Here is a 19,328-nt window from a genome sequence, read left to right on the forward strand (position 1 = left end):
ATTTAACCACCAGTAGGAGGTTAGAGGTGGGCCGAAAGGCTGTTGGTACTTCCTTTTGGCAAAGGTGTTGATTATGCTAATAGGCTAAAACCCCATGTGAGTTGTTGCTCTAAAGCCGTCTGGACGAGAGGCGAAACGTCATATACTAATGGGCCTGGTGAACGTGTCAAAGTGTGTGCTGGATAAAGGTTGCACTGTGCGTATGCGTTGCTTTCATCTCTTCACCCGTGGAATACTTCCAACAACATGCATTCATTCTGTTTATTCACATCATATCACTCAATAACAACACAGCACTGGCCTTTTCATTCCTTTTTCGCAAACTTTGACAAACCATCGCTGAGGTGTGCGAACCGCAGTCTGCATTCATGTGTTAGTGAGTTATTCACATGTAAACCCACCGACAGCAATGAATGTTTATTGTGGTCTTAGGTATGAATGACACATTAGCAAAGACAGAAGCAACATCTGGTTGTCAGGTCACTAGGTTGACTGCTCCATGGGCAACACCGAGAGAAGTGTTTGTCATTGAAGCCACCCAGGAGAGCCAATGTCCATTTGTATAATGGCGTCCCTTGGGGTACAGTCAACGGTCGATGGTTTTGGTGAAAGCTCAAACTCACCGACAGCGTTGAATGTTCACCACGGTCACCAGGCAGCAGGAGGGAGTAGATCTGACCCGATGTTTGCGTTCACAATGGCAACCATTTCATTTTTTTTGTGGAGGAAGCCCTTTCGGAAAACCCAGTGTTCAAAAGCAGCTTTATTGTCATTATACGTTATGTACGACAAATTTGTACGATCGCAACGGATGGTTAGTTGCCAATTTGGGGCAACCTGGTCGGAGTATCAGACGTGTTTTTTTGTTGATGGTGGGAAAAAAACTGGAACACCTGGAGGAAACACAGGCAAACATGGGGAGAACATGCAGAGTCCAGACAGAAAGATCCCTGGTGGCTAAAGGGGGTGTTGAACCCAGGACTGCAAAGCTAGCAATGATAGCGTCCTATCAGGCGTGCTACTTTCTTAGCCTGTGTAAGAGCTGCATGATTCTTTACATTTTTGTCTCCATGTCTACATGGAGCTGCAGTGAGATTGAATAGCGTCAAGCAGGATAATTCATATCCCCTGAAGAAGAATGCAGGTGAATGCCATTCTGAGATACATCATAAATCCTCTTCTTCAGATCTGCCAAAAAAAGCTATCATGGGTCTTCATCCAGCTCAATAGGTCTTTCTGCATCAGTCTGCATGAGGAAAAACAAAATTAGAAGAATAAAAAAGAATTGGAAAAATGACATGAACAAAACCATGTAGGACATTATTAGTGTGTGAATTTGCAAAGGGGTGACACTGTGCCTTAACGGGCCTGTTCACACTAGCACTACTTTGCTTGGGTCAGGTCGGAACGGATGTGCTTCAATTGCAACTTGGTACCAGTTCAGCTTGGTTGGAGTTACCACAACAAGGCGGGCTGAAAGTCCCTTGACATTTTTTATGCCCTCTGTGCCCCGGAACTTAACTTTTAAAAGTTGTCGGGCCTAAAATCCTTTTTTTTTTTAATACTGTCGACAGCTTAATTCCACCGATGTTGACACACTGACGTGCCTTGAATCGCTCTCTGAAGCTAAACTTCAGAGGCAGCGACCTTAAAACACAAGCAGAACATGGAGTTAGCGGTGGTTGCTAACAGTTTAGCTTTATAAGACAACGGTTTTACTTTCCAAATAGCCTAAATGCAAAAGTTGCTTAAAGTCACAATACACTCACAATCTGTATAGATGCTTTCAAATAATATTTCAAAGTCTACCCTCCTGTTGCCCACCGGCTGAGTCGGTGGCCGTAAGTCGCATCCACGTGGCTGAACAAACCTCCAGCATTTTGTTTGTTCGTTCCACTCGGGGCTGTTGTGGTCCTTGATGCTTCGGTAGTCCCTCGCTAGTTTTTCAGCTTTACCCGACACTGTTTTGTTGTACGCTGGACCCCTTGAGTCGTGGCCATCAGCTGAGAAACCAGGAAGACATTGCGCGCCGCCCCATCCAACTCCCTTTGAACATCAAGCACAAAAAACGACTGGAGCTCTTTGTTCGACCTTGGCAAGTTTTCAATACCTCAAAATGTAACCTTCTACAAGCGGGGCATTTAATAATGGCCGTTATGGTTTTCGTGAAGGACTTGCACTCGTCTTTTGTCACAACTCTTACTCAATCAGCCCCCTGCTCCGTGTTCACTTCACATTTCGGTCCCTGCTCTGCTCGCTTATAGAAACCCCGTCGTGATTTGTAACGGTTCGCACCCAGTGGAAACACTCACTAAACAACCTGAGCTGAGTAGTATTAGCAGAAAAGCTAAACTAGTGCACTGCAGTGTCGAGCTAGTTAGCCAATAGTCTTCCTCTCACCCCACCCTGAACCCCAGCTGCGGCTCCGCCAGTGTCTTCTTGTGCTTTGAGGTTGGAAAATCAGGCAGCCATGTTTTATTAATGGACACTCTTGTATGTGCGTTTGTCTGTCTTTGTTCGCCTGTTTTTGTTCCCTTCCTCTCAACACACAGAAAGAGCTTCAGGACGTTGCACTGTTTCTAATCTTCTTTCCTTCATCATGAACTTTAGGTTTCAAGTGAGAAACTGCACCAAGCCTTAAATTGTAATGCAGCTTATTATTGGGTAATGTGTTGTTGTAGATGATTTGATTTCCTATCTAGTTGTATTTCTTTCTGTTTTCTGCAGGCATTTATTATGAAGCCACACTCTCCTGCTTTTGATCAAATGAATCCAATTTACCAACAAAGGAAAGATGAGGAAGGACGACATAAGGTTTCAAATAAACCCACAACTAAAATGATCTGGTTCGGATTAATCTAACAATGGTGCTTAAATTCAGATTTAACTAGTTTCAGACTAAGGTAACCAAAGACAAGTCAGATCACGCTTTAGAATCAGTCAGATTAACAATGTGCACATGGTGAAAAGATCAAAAAAAAAAAATCTTATAGTCATAATTTCTACATAAAGCTTCTGCTCTGAAAGTGTGTTTGAAAGGCGAAGGGGAAAAAAACATGTCAAACTTCTATGACTTCAAAAAGACCCTTTCACAAAATGGAAATTATTTAGTATCCGCACGTACTCTATTATTTAAAACAAACACAATTTAACTGTAGAAAAAAAATAACACATGAACATGAACTGCTATTATGAGTAAATCATAATTCAAGTCCTATGCAAAAACATAAAAATACAGTTGCAAAAAGAATGTGTTTGAAGACGGCCAGGGAACTCGATTACTGGGATGATTAAAAAGTTATGACACCAAGAAGGTAGATTCCATTAGTCATATATAATGTATATGTATATAGTGCATTTACTATTTTCCTATGCAGGTTACCATACGCTACTTAGTGTTATCTTTTACACTCTGATAAAAAAAAAGCTGTCATGTCCTCAACTCTTCAAAATACTTATTCCTTATATTGGATTACTTCTAAAATATAAATAAAATACTGTTATTGCAATATTCAAAATAATCTATGAAATAGATGGGGAGACACATGAAGCAGCACTACATCACTGCTCTTTGTAACGATGCCACTATCAACCTTTTGCCTCTCATCTCAAATTTCTCCCCCTTTTTTAATGGAAAGTGCTGAAAAAGGAAAGATGTCTCTTCGAAGTGTGTGGAGTTTTGTCACTGGCTACCTCTGCCACGGAAACATGTGGGTTGTTGTATTGTAATACTAAATTGGATGTGGGCAGCCATGCTGTCCAAGGTGATTAGTCCACTGGATTATCTCTCAGCAGTCTTCATTCTAGTTTGAGCGCCGGCCTTTCAGCGTCACTGATCAATTTCTCTGCGAGGCACGCAGCCCTTAATCTAGCGTTAAACCAACCTCTGGCCATTAATACAAGCCTTGGCCCGGTCCCCGGAAGATTTGCATAGCTGAAGTTACAGAAGCGACGAGTGTAAAAATAGCCGTTTGAGCACGGGGAGCCCAGCTAATGCGACGGTGTGATTGAGCCAGTTTGAGCCGCGCGACGCCAGCACATTCCACCGAGTGGACAATGAAGCACGTCGCGGCACACAGTGTTCGCTCTGTTCCGTCGCTTGCATTGCTGACTTCAAAAATTCTGTGCAATCACAGAGGCTGGCAATTAGGGTCGGAATATTTTTTGGGGGGAGAAAAAAAAATTGAATTGTTCACAGTTAATTCTAATGGCGATTTGGATTTGATTGGTGAGTAATGCCTCAATATTCACCATGTAGAGGTTTTGTCTGAGGCTGCGCGTGTACCACACTGACCAGGCCACCGTGTGTCCACCTTTCGCCGCAAGGCTGGGGCAACCTGCGGATCCCCACTCAAGGTGGGGATTAGACATTGCAGTTATTCCCAGGGAGGAGGAATTCCCGTTCCTCCTTCCTGGGAAGGCAAGTGCAGGCCATAAAATTGTGTGGATTCCCTGTCCTTACACACTGCACATCGCTACTACCGATTGAATGGTTTAGTGAGGTCCTCAGGTAGGCCCTGCCGGGGCCATTGACCTGTAAGCATAGTCAGTCAGTCAGTCAGTTAGTCAGTTAGTTAGGTATTTATTGTCCCGTAGGGATAATCATTTTCACACGTCAGTCACATGAATAACAATAAACATGTAGCCCTCTCCCAAACATATACAAAACCTTTTCCCATACATTTAACTCGTAACATATAAAAAAAACATGTAAACAATGATATAGTCTGTCTTACATACTATTATTCAATACAATACTCAGTATTGTCCTGTATCTTCTGCTAGATGGGAGGGGTATGAAGACCTGGTGGCGTTGATGGTCCGGCCTGTTTATTGTTTGTGCCAGGCTTTGTTTTGTTTGTGGCATCTTCAAGTAAAACTGTTTTTGCCCGTTACTGTTTTAGTTCATATTTTTTCTTTCCATGTTTTTGCACCGTCGATAGTTTCTGTTTATGGTTAGTTTTTGTGTTTAGGGTTGTCAGTGCCTGGAAAAGCAAAAGTTAACGCACGTTAACTGCAAACTCTCAATATACCGGAGCTAAACAGCAACGTGCTTGAATTTCATGTGAAAATCACTTTGGTGTATGTCTGTGCCAGATGTGCGTGCGTCTTTGTAATGCATTGTTTCTTTGTCAATGAATTAGTTAAAAGCCTGTATACTGAAGAAAGTACACTCCCCATGTGCCCAGGATGCCAGTGTTTTCCCTTTTGAATAACAATGCATGTGACTATTTATTTTATTTAGACTCAAATGTTGTCTTGTGGAATGAATTTATGTAGAATGGTGATTATCTATCAGACCATTACTGTGACGTGAAGATTGAATTACCATTCCCAGTTCAGTCACTTACAAACCTAAGAGGATATATTATTTTTGGTCAGATGCTCTATACTTTTTAAGATTAAACAAAGATCATAATGCTTGAATGAAACTAAAAAAAAAAAGAATAAGAATTCTGAAGAACAAATGGAAAATGGAAAACAAGGATATAAAGCGTTTTTATATCGTGTGAAGGAGTTTCCAGCAGCTGTGTGATTGGAATTATTATTGTATTAGTGTTTGTGGAAAATGTAAGTAAGACAAGCTGAGTCATGTCAAATATAACCAACATCCAACCTAACTGAATTATTTGCAAATCATATGCAAGATCATCTTTAACTTTCATATTCCATAATCTAGGGACGTGCGAGAAAACAAAAACACGGAACCTTGACTAGTTTTGGGTCCTATCCTTTGTGTGAAGCCTTTTTCTGTGACATTACAGTGTATCTGGCACCATTAGGAGAGAATGCACTGCGTTGCACCAACAGGAACCCTCTGCCCTGAAGATGCTGCCCTGTGCTTAGTGCTCTGTTGATCGAGTCAGACTCTCCTAAGATGCAGTTGAGCCTTTTCTGCCTGCATTACTAAAGACACACAGCGAGTTCACCCGACGTGCGTTCTGTTCATATACAGTGGTGGAAATAAGTTTTTGGACACCTCGTACATTTGTTATGTACTACTGTATTGCGCCGAGTACTACCAGTCTCCAAGTGTAGTTTGTGTTTTAGTGCGGTCACCAACATTTACCCACAAGCTGCACGTGCACTGTTGCGTTGAGCTCAGAACTCAGCAGCAAAATCATTAGAAGAGTACAAAAGCTACAATCACTCACACACACACACACACACACACACACACACACACACACACACACACCCACACACACACAAAAAAAATTCATGGCAAATATTTTATAACAAATTTTTGGATTGAGCAAAATTTTAAGGGTGGGTTAAAGATGTTTAAATCCATTCAGCAGAGGACGTTTCAGCACTGTGAGGCTTTGAATGGGCTGCTCTTCTGTCGGAGAGGTTCGCAGCAGAGCTGTTGAGGCCACTGCTCTGCAGAGTTGCTCAGGGAGTTTTAACCCTCCTCCCAGGACCTTTGGAGATTTCCTCTGCTGGAATAATATCTCCTTCCAGCTGAATTAATATCTCCTTCTAGATTTCTAAGAGGCGTTAAACCTTTCTGGATTATAGAGGCTAATCTGAAATGCAGAAGATTGCGCCCAGCGTCGGCAAAGCTTTAACTTCGGCTCTAACCTGCTACACGGTCTTTTACGATTTAAGACTTTCTTTTGAATTTTAATCAAAGCGATATATATATTTCCATACTATTGACTCGCTCCTCCTCTTACCCGTTTTGGCATCCTATCCATAGCTTTGTTCCAGCAGTGAGGGCATATTTCTGTGAACCCGCGATCTATCATCTGCTAATCCGAGATTATTATGGAGTGTTCAATGTGGCTCTTATCTGTCGCTAGGGCTTTTTTCTTTTTTTTTTCTTCATAGTTGCCAATTATCTCTCGGGCAGCCTGGGGATAGTCCAGTTTCTGCCGGCCGGCTGCACGGCTAGCGTCGCACCACTGACAGGCTCCTTGGAGCCGCCTGCTCCTGCTGAAAATAGCAGAAAATGAAGCAATGCACTGCAGCTACCCAGACTAGACTGCCTGATGAAGAATATAATATACAATAACTCCAATCGCATCTGGCCAAATGACAAATTCCTGCCCCCCCCCCCACTGTCCTCAACGTGAGCTCATCTTCATTTAGGTCCATACATTTCTTTCCATCAAGGTCAACACTGTGCTCGCCGGCCCATAGCTGCCACCAATGCTTTGCGTAGTGCGCAGTGAGAGCTTGCAATGGCCTTGGTTTCACTCGTCCGACACGTGTAGCCAAGCAACTGGACAGCCAGGGGTGGCTGTCGGACGACATGGGGGTCTTGCCTCCGCGGGAGGGGTATGCAGATCACGGCACGCTCAGCTGACGGGGCATCAAATTGCCGGCGAGATGGGAAGTGACGTGCACATCAGAGCAATGTGGGTCAGCGCGCCAGACGACTAGCCCGCAGCCCTGTATCCGCTCGTCCGGCCTAATCTGCTGCGGGCGGAGCAGACGCGACTCCCTCGACCCCGATATTCACTGAGCAGCACACAATCCTCGTTCCCTCGCATGCGCAGCCACGCAGAGGCAGGCGGCGCTCTCGAGTCTCACATTTTAGCTGCGTGAGTCTGGTGCTGGTAAGACAAATGTGATGAGGATGAGAGGGGCCTCCGCACGATAGGTGGACACAGAGCTGCTGACCAGACATTCAGAGTTCACCAATGATGCAGCCCGGAGAAGCTTGAGAAAATAAGGAGGAGGAGTTTTTAAAAACGGATTATTTAATGCTTATTTTTCTTCTTGCTGTTTTATTTGTACTTGCAATGCATTTCAGTCGCCACGTCCGTTTTGATCAGCGACAAAAGTCATTTTGGCTGCGTCAAACACTGTCAGAACGTTAAAATAACTGCCTGCCTGCCTGACTGACTGACTGACTGACTGACTGTCATTATGTCACACACAGTTTGCGTCTCATCGGTTGCGATTTGAAAGGTCAGCGGCAAAGTGTTTTTAAACTAGTTCAAATGATGTTGACTTTGGCAGCAGATTTGAGCGGTGCGCCAGTGGCAGCAGGGATAGATGCCGGGATAAACGTGGCTGAAGGGACACTACATGCTTGTAGCCACCACCAAAAATAAACCCAGATCACAGACTATTGCCATTGTTTTGAAATCTATCAACTAATCAATTTTCTTCAATGTCCTAGCCCGAATATTCAATTCAATTCTCTTTTATTTTTCAAAAGTAAAACAGCCCAGCCATGCAGTTCACTTAAGACGTCGTCATAGGCCAAAGCGCTTCAGTTTGCTGGTACACCTGTGCATCACACACGGCAAAGCCCATAGGTGGCGCTGTTTATTAAAACCGGCCCATAATGGCGCTGGCGCAGAGGCTGACCAGGGACCGTGCCCACTGCAACTCACTGGTCCGAACAACCACAGGCAAGACATGACGTAACCCCCACCCCTACCCCCCACCTCAATCAAACTTTCCCTTTTGTACCCACAATTGCACAAATATAAATATAATTCCTAAACATTACAACTTAAAAACCCCTTTTTCCATTAGTCCTCCCATGAGCCCTCATTGCTGGGTCCATGTGGGAAATGTGGCAAGGGTTACGGCAAGGCCGGGTAGTGGCAGAGCAGCAGAATATTACCAGTGTTTTTTGTGGCGCACCTGTGTGCAGGCCGATCAACACCGCTGGAACCCCGGAGACCTTTCAGTGTTTTGGCAATTTTTTTCTTTTGCTCGAGCAGGCGAGCAGTTGTGGCCGCGCCTCATCAAAGGCGGTCGTTTCCTGTTCGTGTCGCTCCCTGTCGCCCATCCCCCAACCCCCTGCTCCCTCAGCCACCCCCCCGCCGGGATCCCCGCCTCATGTGCTTCAGCTTGCCACACAACGGGCTTTGGAATGGAGAGGCTGCGCGCTTTGTGTCGGCGGGCTCGCGGTCGAACGCTAACAAATCCTCTTTGTCCCGCGTGGGAGTGGTGACGGAGGAGAAGTGGGAGGGGCTATTTGCCGTCTGCTTTCTATTCAAATCCAGGGGACACGCAAGTCTGGAGGGGGGGGGGGGGCAAAAGCTCTGTTTTGAGAAGTGCAATCGGGCAGGAGTACAAGGTGACAAGAGAGAACAAATCCAACAGTTGTCAGCTGTCAACAACCGAGCCTGATTCACACGGAGCTCCTCCTCAAAGTTTTTTTGTTTTGTTTTTCGGGAGGGGGGAAGGGGGGGCCTTATTTCATTAAAAAAAGAATTAAACCTTTCCAAACTCTAGACATGGTGTGTTATTTTGCAGCACAGCAGCAGCAGCAGCAGCAGCAGCAGCAGCAGAAACCCCTTTTCTGCTATTTAAATGCTGCGTTTGATCTGAAGCTTTTCATCGAGGGTTTCCCTCAAAGCCACTTTGACCTGGAAAGTTGTGTGTGTGTGTGTGTGTGTGTGTGTGTGTGTGTGTGTGTGTGTGTGTGTGTGTGTGTGTGTGTGTGTGTGTGTGTGTGTGTGTGTGTGTGTGTGTGTGTCGTTAACAAGTATGTACACGTACAGGTATCCTTCAGTTGAAAACAACTTAAGTGTGAAAGCCTGAGGTGGACATTCCCCCCACACCCCCAGTCAATGTTTTTCAGATTCTTTCCCCTCAGTTCCTACAGCAGCTGTGTGCACTCAAAGATCTGCCGCTGCTTGACTCGACATCATCTCTCTGCTGGTCGCTTTCTAATGCCACTGAGTGCATGTCAAGCTCTTGTGCTCTTCACGAGTGAGTTTAACTGAAGGTTGTGACAGCAATTGAGGGTTCACATGATAGCATAATTTTTTCTCTCTGGTGCTGTTCCTTCATTCACTCTGTTTCTTTTCTTTTTTTTTTTCTTTTAGTGTGGATTAAGAGCTTTCAGTGGGAGGCAGACTAGGGAGAAAGAAAACATCAGCCAGTGTTTCCTGTCACAAAATACATTCTGAACTCAGTGACCTCAGACAAGTGACCAGTGAGGAAGGAGGTGCAAAACAGTGCAAAAGGGACTTGAAAAAAAACTACTTATTCTCCCCAACTTTGCTTCCTGTCTAAATTTGAAAACTTCCTACATACAATTGAGAATTTTCTATTTTTTATTTATTTATTTATTTATTTTAAGAAACTTTTCCAAAAGCACTTTTTTTGTGATTTTTGAACAGCGCCGGGATGTTTTTGAACTGCCAAGTCTTGCCTTGCCTTGCCTCAGCGGCTTGCGGCGCAATTAAAGCACTTTTCGCGGCGACCATGAGGTGAGGCAGCGAGCGGAGCAGCTGTCGGCTGACTCGTCTCCCCGCCGCAGCCTGCCCTCCCTGTCTGGACGGATGCTTTGTCTACCGTCTGGCTCGGCCCCCCCCGCACCCTCCCCCCCTCCTCCCCCCCCGCTCAAATGTTGCTGGCTACGGCGATCCACATTTAACGCAAACTCACGCCGACTATTTTGTTACGAGATCTCGTGTCTATCACTCTCCTACTTGCACGTCCTTTTCTTCCAAAAGTCCCCGCCGCACGCGGAGCTCCCTCCGAGCCCCCTTACACATGACAGTTTCAGACCGCGCCAGCAGAAGCATGTCTTCACCCATTGAGAAAAAAAAAAAAAAAAAAAAGTCTTTATGGCTGACAGATGACAAACGGATCCCTTTCTATCTCCTACGGTGTTTTGAAAGCATGGGCATGCGTAGAAAAGTTACAATGCAGAGCGTTTCGTGAGTGAAATCAAACATGCAGATCCTTCTTTTCCATGTACTCACCTGATGCACGGCCAGAAGTTGGTCAGTGGACGGAAGCGGGGAGAAAAAAAAAAACCCCAACAACTTCCATGTCCGTGTGAATAGACTGTTGACTGCGCTGAATGTGTTTTTTTTTTTTGTTGGATTCCTCTCCGTCGCCCTCGTCCTCCTCCCCCCTTCCTCTGCTGCCCGACTCACACACACAAGTGTCTTTCCCCCTGTCTGATCTCTCACTCTAGCAGGACGGCGGCCGATTTGCCAGTTCAAATCTCACTCTCTCTCTCTCTCTCTCTCTCTCTCTCTCTCTCTCTCTCTCTCTCTCTCTCTGTGCTGTGCTGCGGTATAGTTTCTGCACCCTCCCACACACACACACGCACACACGCACAAACATGCACTCATTTACATACATATGCACGCACGCACACATGGTCACGCACTTGCTCACACATTCTCTCCCTCCCCCCCCTCTCTCTCTCACACACACGCACACTCACATTGCTCTCTCTCTCTCTCTCTCTCTCTCTGTCTCCCTCTCCCTCTCCCTCTCCCTCTCTCTCTCTCACACACACTCACTCGCTAGAACATTGCTATGGGTAAAAGTTACTGAACTGCTCCACTTTTTTTTCTGCTGCATGAACTATATATGAGGTCATTGATAGACACACGGTCATGTGTGGAGCAGCGAGCGCCGTGATTGGACGGAGGCCCGCGAGCTGCGTGGGGGCAGGGCCTGCTGCCATTGGTGCGGGACGCAGACCATTGAAAGCAGAGGCTTCGTGAGTGAATGACCGCAACAGTGGGTGGAGTTTAGGTGACACTGCTTCGTGTGTGTGTGTGTGTGTGTGTGTGTGTGTGTGTGTGTGTGTGTGTGTGTGTGTGTGTGTGTGTGTGTGTGTGTGTGTGTGTGCGCGCAAAGGATCGCGCTCTATGTGCCTCTTGACTTCGTCACTTCCTTCGTCCCTTATAGATCTGCTGTTGTGACTTCAAAGTCTTCCCCTACTGCCGTCTTCTTCTTTTTTCTTTTTCTCTCTCCGCTGGGTGGAAAGTCATCTGAGCGTTAGCATCGTAGCTTGGCTAGAGGACAATACTGGCAAAATTAGCATGCATGGTAGTTTGACACGGGATGTTGCACATATTTCAACCCGTCAGATTCTTCTTCTATTAAAAGTCTATATTCTATTAAAATGTTGCTTGATGTCGGTGTTCTTCTTAAAAATCTTCAAATATCACACACTGAACCTCTAAAGTCGGGGCAGGCAGGCCGCCAATTGGGGACCACTGGTGTAGGTGGCTGCTTAAACCATCACTGCACTGTGAATTGCGCTAACTAAACACAAGCTAACATTAGCAAGGCGCAGTGTCAAAAGGTAGCGCTACGGCTACTGCTCCTCCAGACTTAATAAACCACACATCCTCACACGTCTGACGTTGCACTTGCAGTTTCTCCTGCTTGGTGACTTTGCCGAGAATCTCAGAAGCATCAGACCTCAGCAAGTCATAGTTGAGGCGGAATTGGCAGGTTGGTTGCTCGCTGAAGCACGCTAATCTGAGTGAATGCTATGAACCAGGCTTTTGTGCCCGTGGCATTTCAGAGGGAGTCATGCTTGATCTTTCTGGGGCACATGGAAACTAGGACATTGCGCTGCGCTGTCATATGTAATATATGAGTTGAGGGTTGTGTGCATGTCTGTATGCAAACGAAATGGTGAAATGGGACTTTCACACAAGAATTGGATGAAGGATATGCAGTGTCGTCGTCGCGGGGATCCGTCAGCGCACACATGCCGCCGTGCCCCTCTCCTGCCGAGGGAGAGTGAGTGAAAAAGGAGGGGACGAAATTCTCATCCTTGCCTCACAACCCCAGAGAAAGGCAGGATCTTGATATCACAGCAAACTGGCAGCGGGCACTGCGGAGCAGATTAGATCTGCCTTTGCCTTTGAAGTTTATTTTCCAGCCACTGTGCTTTGGCAAATTCCATCAAGTGTTGGACAGAGCCGTGATAAGGGAGGCGGGCTATGATTGCAGCTGCACTAAAGGCCCCTTATTTGAAGAATGAGATGATGCACTCTCAAACAGCTGCTAAGTCACCAATAATTTTTCTCTCTGTCGTTCGCAGCTATTTTTTTGGGCAGAACGACACTTTTGCCAAGTGCGCTTTCACGTTGGGTTGTCCCAGGTCTCGACTCGAATGGGTGGATTGTGATTGTTTCCACACCTTTGTGTGGTTTTGGTGACCACTGTCACTCCATGTGTGCTCTGGAGTGATAACATGATTCTCTCAGGGCACTTGGAGATGCAGTTGGCTGAAATTTAGACCTTTATTTAAAAACGAAGTTGCTCCGTTGACTGACTGCTACCGTTTGCTCCAAACCAAACTGTCGGAACTGCAGACAGAGTCCTGCTGTCATGATCTGTTTGTTTGAACTTCCTGTTTTATTTCTTTGTCTTAGCTTGTGTTGTCTCCAGTGTTCTTCACTGCTTTTTTTTCCTGATTGTGGAAGGTCTTTTCTCCGACCATTGTTGCGTACCTAATGCTTTTCACCTGTATCTTCTTTCCAGGTATATTTAAGACCTGCCCCCTGTTGTCTTCTGTCAGATGTCCATGTAAATCCGTATGGATCATGTGTTAGTTTCTCGTGTTTCATGTTTTCTTGACACGCATAAAACCCTCATCATCGCACATTAAAACCCCTCTCTATGTGCCGGTAGTCCCTGTCTATATGTTCGCTGTAACCTTCTGTGCCTTCTACTGCCTGGCTTTGCTGACTTTTGCCACTCTGGTGGCGGCCATCGAATAGACACTCTCATTTCTGATTGGCCACTTTAAACGGCTCCTGTAAGAGATAAGTTGAGGAACAGACACTCATTTTTACTTTATTCATTTATTGAACGGCTTCATAGTAATTGATAGTTTACTGACTTGCTACGACACAAATCAGCGTCTATCCGCTTATCTATCTGAAATCGGTTCAATTGAAACCAACATGTACACGGCTTAGCAAAGTAGCAACTATTTATTTACTAATTTATTTATTTATTTATTTATTTTTGTAACGCTTGCATTGATCACATAGCAGTTAAACAAGTGTAAAAAGCTGATGTTAATATCAATGTTTCTTTTTTTTTATACTTTAACTAAGCAGATTGGTGATATATTTCTGGTGACTGGTAGCATCGATCTATCCAAGCAAAATGTCAAACAACCGTGTTTGTTTCTGAATTTTCTTTTAATGTTCTGAAGCAGCCAGTCTGTTCCCATCTGCTGCTGTTTGATAGGACATTTCTGCCACGTGAAAAATGTGTTCACATGATGTTCACATTCAAGCACATGAGTGCAGTTTACCTAGCTTGGTGTGACGTTGAAAAGGCATGTTGCATATATGTTTAAAACTAAAGATGTATGGATCCAAAGAACCGATTTTCAGCCATTGATCTGACGCCACCACCGAGCTGATTCCCTCATTTCAACGGACTCCTCGATCAAGCGCTTGAATTTGTTATTTGCTGATCTAATCATTCTTGCTCCCCCTGTCCCATCACATCGCGGCCGCAAAGGGAATGTGATCACGATCAAATTAAGGCCTGGACAGGAGCAACAATCGTTAGATCAGAAAAAAAAATCCAAGCGCTGGATCACGGTGGCCATTGAAATCTGGAAGTGGGATGAGGGAGCTGATGCTCTGTCATGCGCGAGACTCTCTCCTCCAGCGACCATCAGACGGCCAGTCACTCCCACGGGAAGAATACTTTTTAAATGACGCCTCTGAAGAAGACAGCAGGTGACAGTCAAAACACGTCGTGTATTTGAAAAATCGTTCCTATTCCCTTTTTGGTCTTTTTTTTTTTTTTTTTTTTAAAAAAAGGATCTTTACCATTATAAAGATTCTTAAGGTTGATCGGCTCTGTTGTACGACGCATGCTGTATGTATTTTTACTCGGCATCATGACTTGCGTATACAGAAGTTTCCCAACTTGGGATCAATAAAGCATTCTGCTGTATTCTATTGCAGCTTTGCCCTTTTTAGTCGGCCGGGTTGTGCGAACGGAGGGAGAAAACAAAACCAAAACGGCGGCATTCTGCTGAGCGCAGAGCTAACTGGAGCAGGAGGATGACAGTGTTTGGTGAGGTTCACAGCTGTTATTCTTATAGGCCGTGAGCGTGAGAGGAGCTAATGCCATCTGACAGTTCTGGAGCAAGAAGAGGAGGGCTGGACAGGAGGGGGTTTGGGGGGGGAGGGGTTCGCTGCGTTATTAAGAGATAGAGAGGATGAGAGTGTGTGTGTGTGTGTGTGTGTGTGTGTGTGTGTGTGTGTGTGTGTGTGTGTGTGTGTGGGAGGGGGGAGGGGGGCGGGGGGGCGTTAATGAGAGAAACGGGGAAGGAGCGAGGTTAGCAAGGGGAAGGGCTGGAGATACTGAAGGCATTATTATTAGTCACGGCAGAAAATCTCTTTTCATCGGTGGGATGTTTCAGCTTAAATCCCCGACATTTCTTAAAAAAAGAATAATAAAAAAAAAAAAAAAATGAGCGTTTGATGTCTGGACCTTAAGAACGCTAGCTGACGCTGAGAATCATAGTCTTGGGTAACACGGGCAAGTTTGGCAAGGCAAGTTTATTTGTGCAGCGCGTTTCAGACGCAATGCAAGTCAAAGTGCTTGACATCAAAAACAAGACCAAATGTTTTAAAAGAAGGGAGACCGTGTAAAATCAACTCGGAGCAAAAGAATGAAACAGGTTGGCGTAAAAGCTCGAGCTGAGAAGACCATGAGACAATAAATAAAAACACCACAATAAACATAAAAGACAAAGCAGGAAAGTGAAAGTTACAGTGAAGTGTAAGACACCAATTACGGCTGTAAAATCAATTTGATAAAAGGCAGAAGTCTGAAAGAAAGTCTTCAGTCTGGATTCACAGGAGCCGAGAGTTGGAGCAGATCTGCAGGTTTGTTTCCGGATATGTGGGTCATAAAAACTAAAAGCTGCCTGCTACTCCATGTTTAGCTTTGACCCTGGGGACTGAAAGCAGACCTGAACCTGACGACCTGACAGGTTTAGGTGGTTCGTAACGTAAGAGCAGATCAGAAATGTGAGGTTCAATCCTGTCTGCTGGGTGCTGTTGTACAAATTCTGCCCCTGTGCAAATTCAAAATGTCGCTTTGATGAGCCGCATTTGCACCCGTTAGGGTAAGAGCATCTAGAAAAGAACCCTCGCCTTGGAAAACAGAAAAATAACAAAGTCATAATGAAGGTCATCGATCTAACCTCCAGAATGCTTCCCGGAGAGGAATTGTTGCTAATGTTGTCGTCTGAGTGGTATTGCAGTGTTACAGACAAGACAGACAAAAAAAAAAAAAGAAAAAAGAAAAGGTCTGAGGTGGACGACACAGATCGCGAGTAGTGGGCGTAAAGAGCCAAGTGGGAGCCCGCCCTCATTTCACAGGTCCCATTACTGCAGTAGAGAGCGAGCGAGGCGGAGTCACCCTGCTGCCGAACTGTTTCTACTGGAGCTCAACCTCCAAGCCCTTCCTTTAGCTTTGCTCATGTTTGTCGCGTTCTGCCTCCCTGCGTCTCTGTTGGTTCTCGCCTGCCGCTCTGCTTCCTCCGGCAGTCCAAGAACATGCGTGCGAGGTGAACAGGGAGCCGTAACTTGGCCGTGGGTGTGAACGGTTGATGTGTTTTTTTTACGTGTCCGCGGCGTGACCCCCTCCTTCGCCATAAGACAGCTGGGCCAGGCTGCAGCACCCGCACAACTCTGAGTTTTCACCCAACTATGGAGTATCAAGAGAAAAAAAGTGACCTTTTTTTCCCCCTCCGTGCAACGTACTCGACGTTTGACCATTGACGGCAGAGAGATCTTTATTAGTAACAAAGTTGAAGGCGCTGGAAGCACATTGGATGAGTAAAGGTCCAGTGTGTAAAATTTGTCTTGATTTATGTTTTTTATATTGATAAAAAGCTTGACATCCTGCCCATAACTACAGTAGGTTAATAAAAGTGTATACCTGCAGTAGAATAAAAGTAGAACTTAGAGCGGTGCTCATATATATGAGAATACACATGGAACAATGAGGGTCTTGCTACTAGTGAGCTGCCATCTTGTGCCGCCATTTTTGAAGGAAGGCGCCTCACAGTGGACTAAATATGACTTTTTTTTTTTTACACACTGGACACTTAAGCATCAGAGGGCCGTCGGCTCACATGTTCAGATTATTAAGTCCACTCTGATGCTTCTTTCAGTTCTTTGTTTTGAGATCTACCTCTTGCCGTGAGTGAGTAAACGAGTCGGTTAAAGCAAATTGCCCGTCTGTTGAAAGGAGGTAGTGTGGCACTGCCCTCTGGTGTTGAATGTTGGTATGAGGCCGACCTCTGCAGCCTTTGGATACTCATTTGTTTGCTGTTGCATCTGCTTCAGTTAATGGTTCAATGACAGACGGAGGGGCTGCAAATATTGTTGCCATTCGTACAGCCGGCCCACTAACACTTCAGCTTACCTAAACCTGTTTGTCCATATGCTGGCTGTTCATTCAGCCCTGCTTTGAGGCTGCTCATTAGACTGCTGGACTTCTCTCCAACCCAGAGTTTTGGAATGCCGGTAGCACATGCAGTTGTCATATCAAGGATTTGGTAATTATGATATAATAGGTTTCAGCAGTCTCGCTCACTCTCTCTCTCTCTCTCTCTCTCTCTCTCTCTCTCTCTCTCTCTCTCTCTCTCTTTAATCATGTGCATTAGATGATTACAACATTGCAGTGTTATTACTACACTAGATGTAAAAATGCGAAAATTGAAGTCTAGGCTATTTTGTGTACCATTTTGATTTTGTCTCAATGTCGCATAGGTCACCGGGTTGGAACAAATCTAGAAGATAAATATTTTTCTATTTGAATAATATTTTTTCTTCTCTTTTCAAAAGAGAAATAAATATATTATTCCCTAAGAAGCATTTCGCGTCATACCATTATATTTTCCGATTTTCAGAACAAATGAACCGGAGAGAAGTGGGTTTTCTTAGAAAGAAACCATCCTCTTGTTTTCTTGTGTTGCAAGGACGTCGCCTTGTGAAGCATCCTGTGTTCCCAGTTGGACGGAAACGGCGTAAGTGCAACGTGTGGGTAAATGTTGGTGACTGCTCCAAAATCAACTGCATTTAGTGCCTTAAGAATGATTTGCGCAGTACAGATGCATGAGGAGTCCTAAAAACTTTTCTCACCAGTGGCTCAGAGCCTGCGATACAACCGGTTCTGTAAGTGGCCTTCCATACTCAGAGGGGAGAACAGGGTCAGTGCAGACTATTCCTGTTCGTCTTGAGGCTCTTTTGTTCTAAGCATTCCCCTTTTCCACCGAGCTGGTTCCAGTGCTCGCTCCAGAGCCAGAGCCTGACTTAGCACCAGTTCTTCATGTCTCCACCACAGACACTGGCTCCAGCTGCCCAAAACCAATACTGAGCAAATTGCAGCCATTTTTGAAAGTTGTGTTTGGTGCATGGCACCTAGCATATCTAGCAATATAAACAGGTTCACTGGTAACTGGTTCATGACAAAGCCCTCTGGTAATAATGAAATCACAACAACGCATGATGAATTGATCAAGACTTTGAAAAGATTGAAAAGAACTACATATATCTCAATGCTGTTTTAGAGCCTGTTTCTTCTCCATTAAAGTAAAATACATTCTGACCACTACAATTAATGATGCATGAAGTCGAGATTGCTACATTATTCATTATTATTAGGTTCAGGAGGGATGTGGTACTCTTTGCCGTGTCTTTTTGCGTTACTGGCCCACCAACTAAGACGGACAGTATGAAAAATGAAATGAGAACTTGCGTATTTCTAGATAAGTTGGCTGCTAGCTACTAGCTGCTAGCAAGGAGGAGCTTTGGATAGAGCAGGTAGGGGAGGGGAGAACAGAGCTGAAACAGCTTCTTTTGTAAGGCCTCAGCTCAAACTAGAGTTTTTTGACCAAACAAACTTTGTTTGTTGTTGGAAGTAGACATATTAGTACCCCTTCAACATAATCAATTACTCTGTTAAAACTTGGGAAGAAAACTTGAATAGTGAAAATGTGTCAAGCAAGGAGCTCGCCAAATGAATGCAGATGAAATGTGTGATGCCCATCCTCAGGTGGCCCGCTGGGTCTCGCCCTTCACCACGGCGTCACTTGAAAGCGCCGGTGGCTTCCCGCTCGCCGCCGCTGCCTTCGCGGTTAAAGGCAATACGGCTGATTGTGTTGTTCATCTTCACTGCGTGTGAGAAAAGGTGCTGAGGTCAAGGGTGACATATGGCCCCTCGCAGTCTCCTCCCTCGGCAACGATCAAGTTTGATTTCCAATGGCTATTGACAACGAGCAAGGTTACTCCATCAGATTCCACAAGCAGCGGTGCCTCCTGTTGGCATTGAGGTGGACCGGTTGAAAATAACCACCGAGGTTTTGGCTTCATTCTGATCATTCCCTGATGTCTCCTCTCAGCGGAGGATATTCATGATCCAATTTGCATGTACACATGTATGTGATGATGACACCTTTCCGAGGTGCTTCCTTTAAGCCTTGCCTTTAACACAGTGACATATGGTGGCAGACTCTTAAGGTATTAGTGTTAGGTAAATGAGGAGACAGTCGGTCTGCCTTTGATCCCTATGAGTTACTACACGTCTTTATAGTTTTC

At 45.1% G+C, this 19,328-nt stretch overlaps 1 protein-coding gene across 2 annotated transcripts in view; it reads left to right on the plus strand.

Moving 5' to 3' along the window:
• nr6a1a (nuclear receptor subfamily 6, group A, member 1a) overlaps nucleotides 1-19,328 on the plus strand; it is a 51,807-nt gene that overhangs the window by 13,896 nt on the left and 18,583 nt on the right. The gene's annotated exons all lie outside the window — the stretch shown is intronic.

The sequence above is a fragment of the Nelusetta ayraudi genome, unplaced genomic scaffold, assembly GCF_046127955.1.
Source record: "Nelusetta ayraudi isolate G7.1 ecotype Tasmania unplaced genomic scaffold, CSIRO-AGI_Nayr_v1 ptg000092l, whole genome shotgun sequence".
Taxonomy (NCBI): Eukaryota; Metazoa; Chordata; class Actinopteri; order Tetraodontiformes; family Monacanthidae; genus Nelusetta; species Nelusetta ayraudi.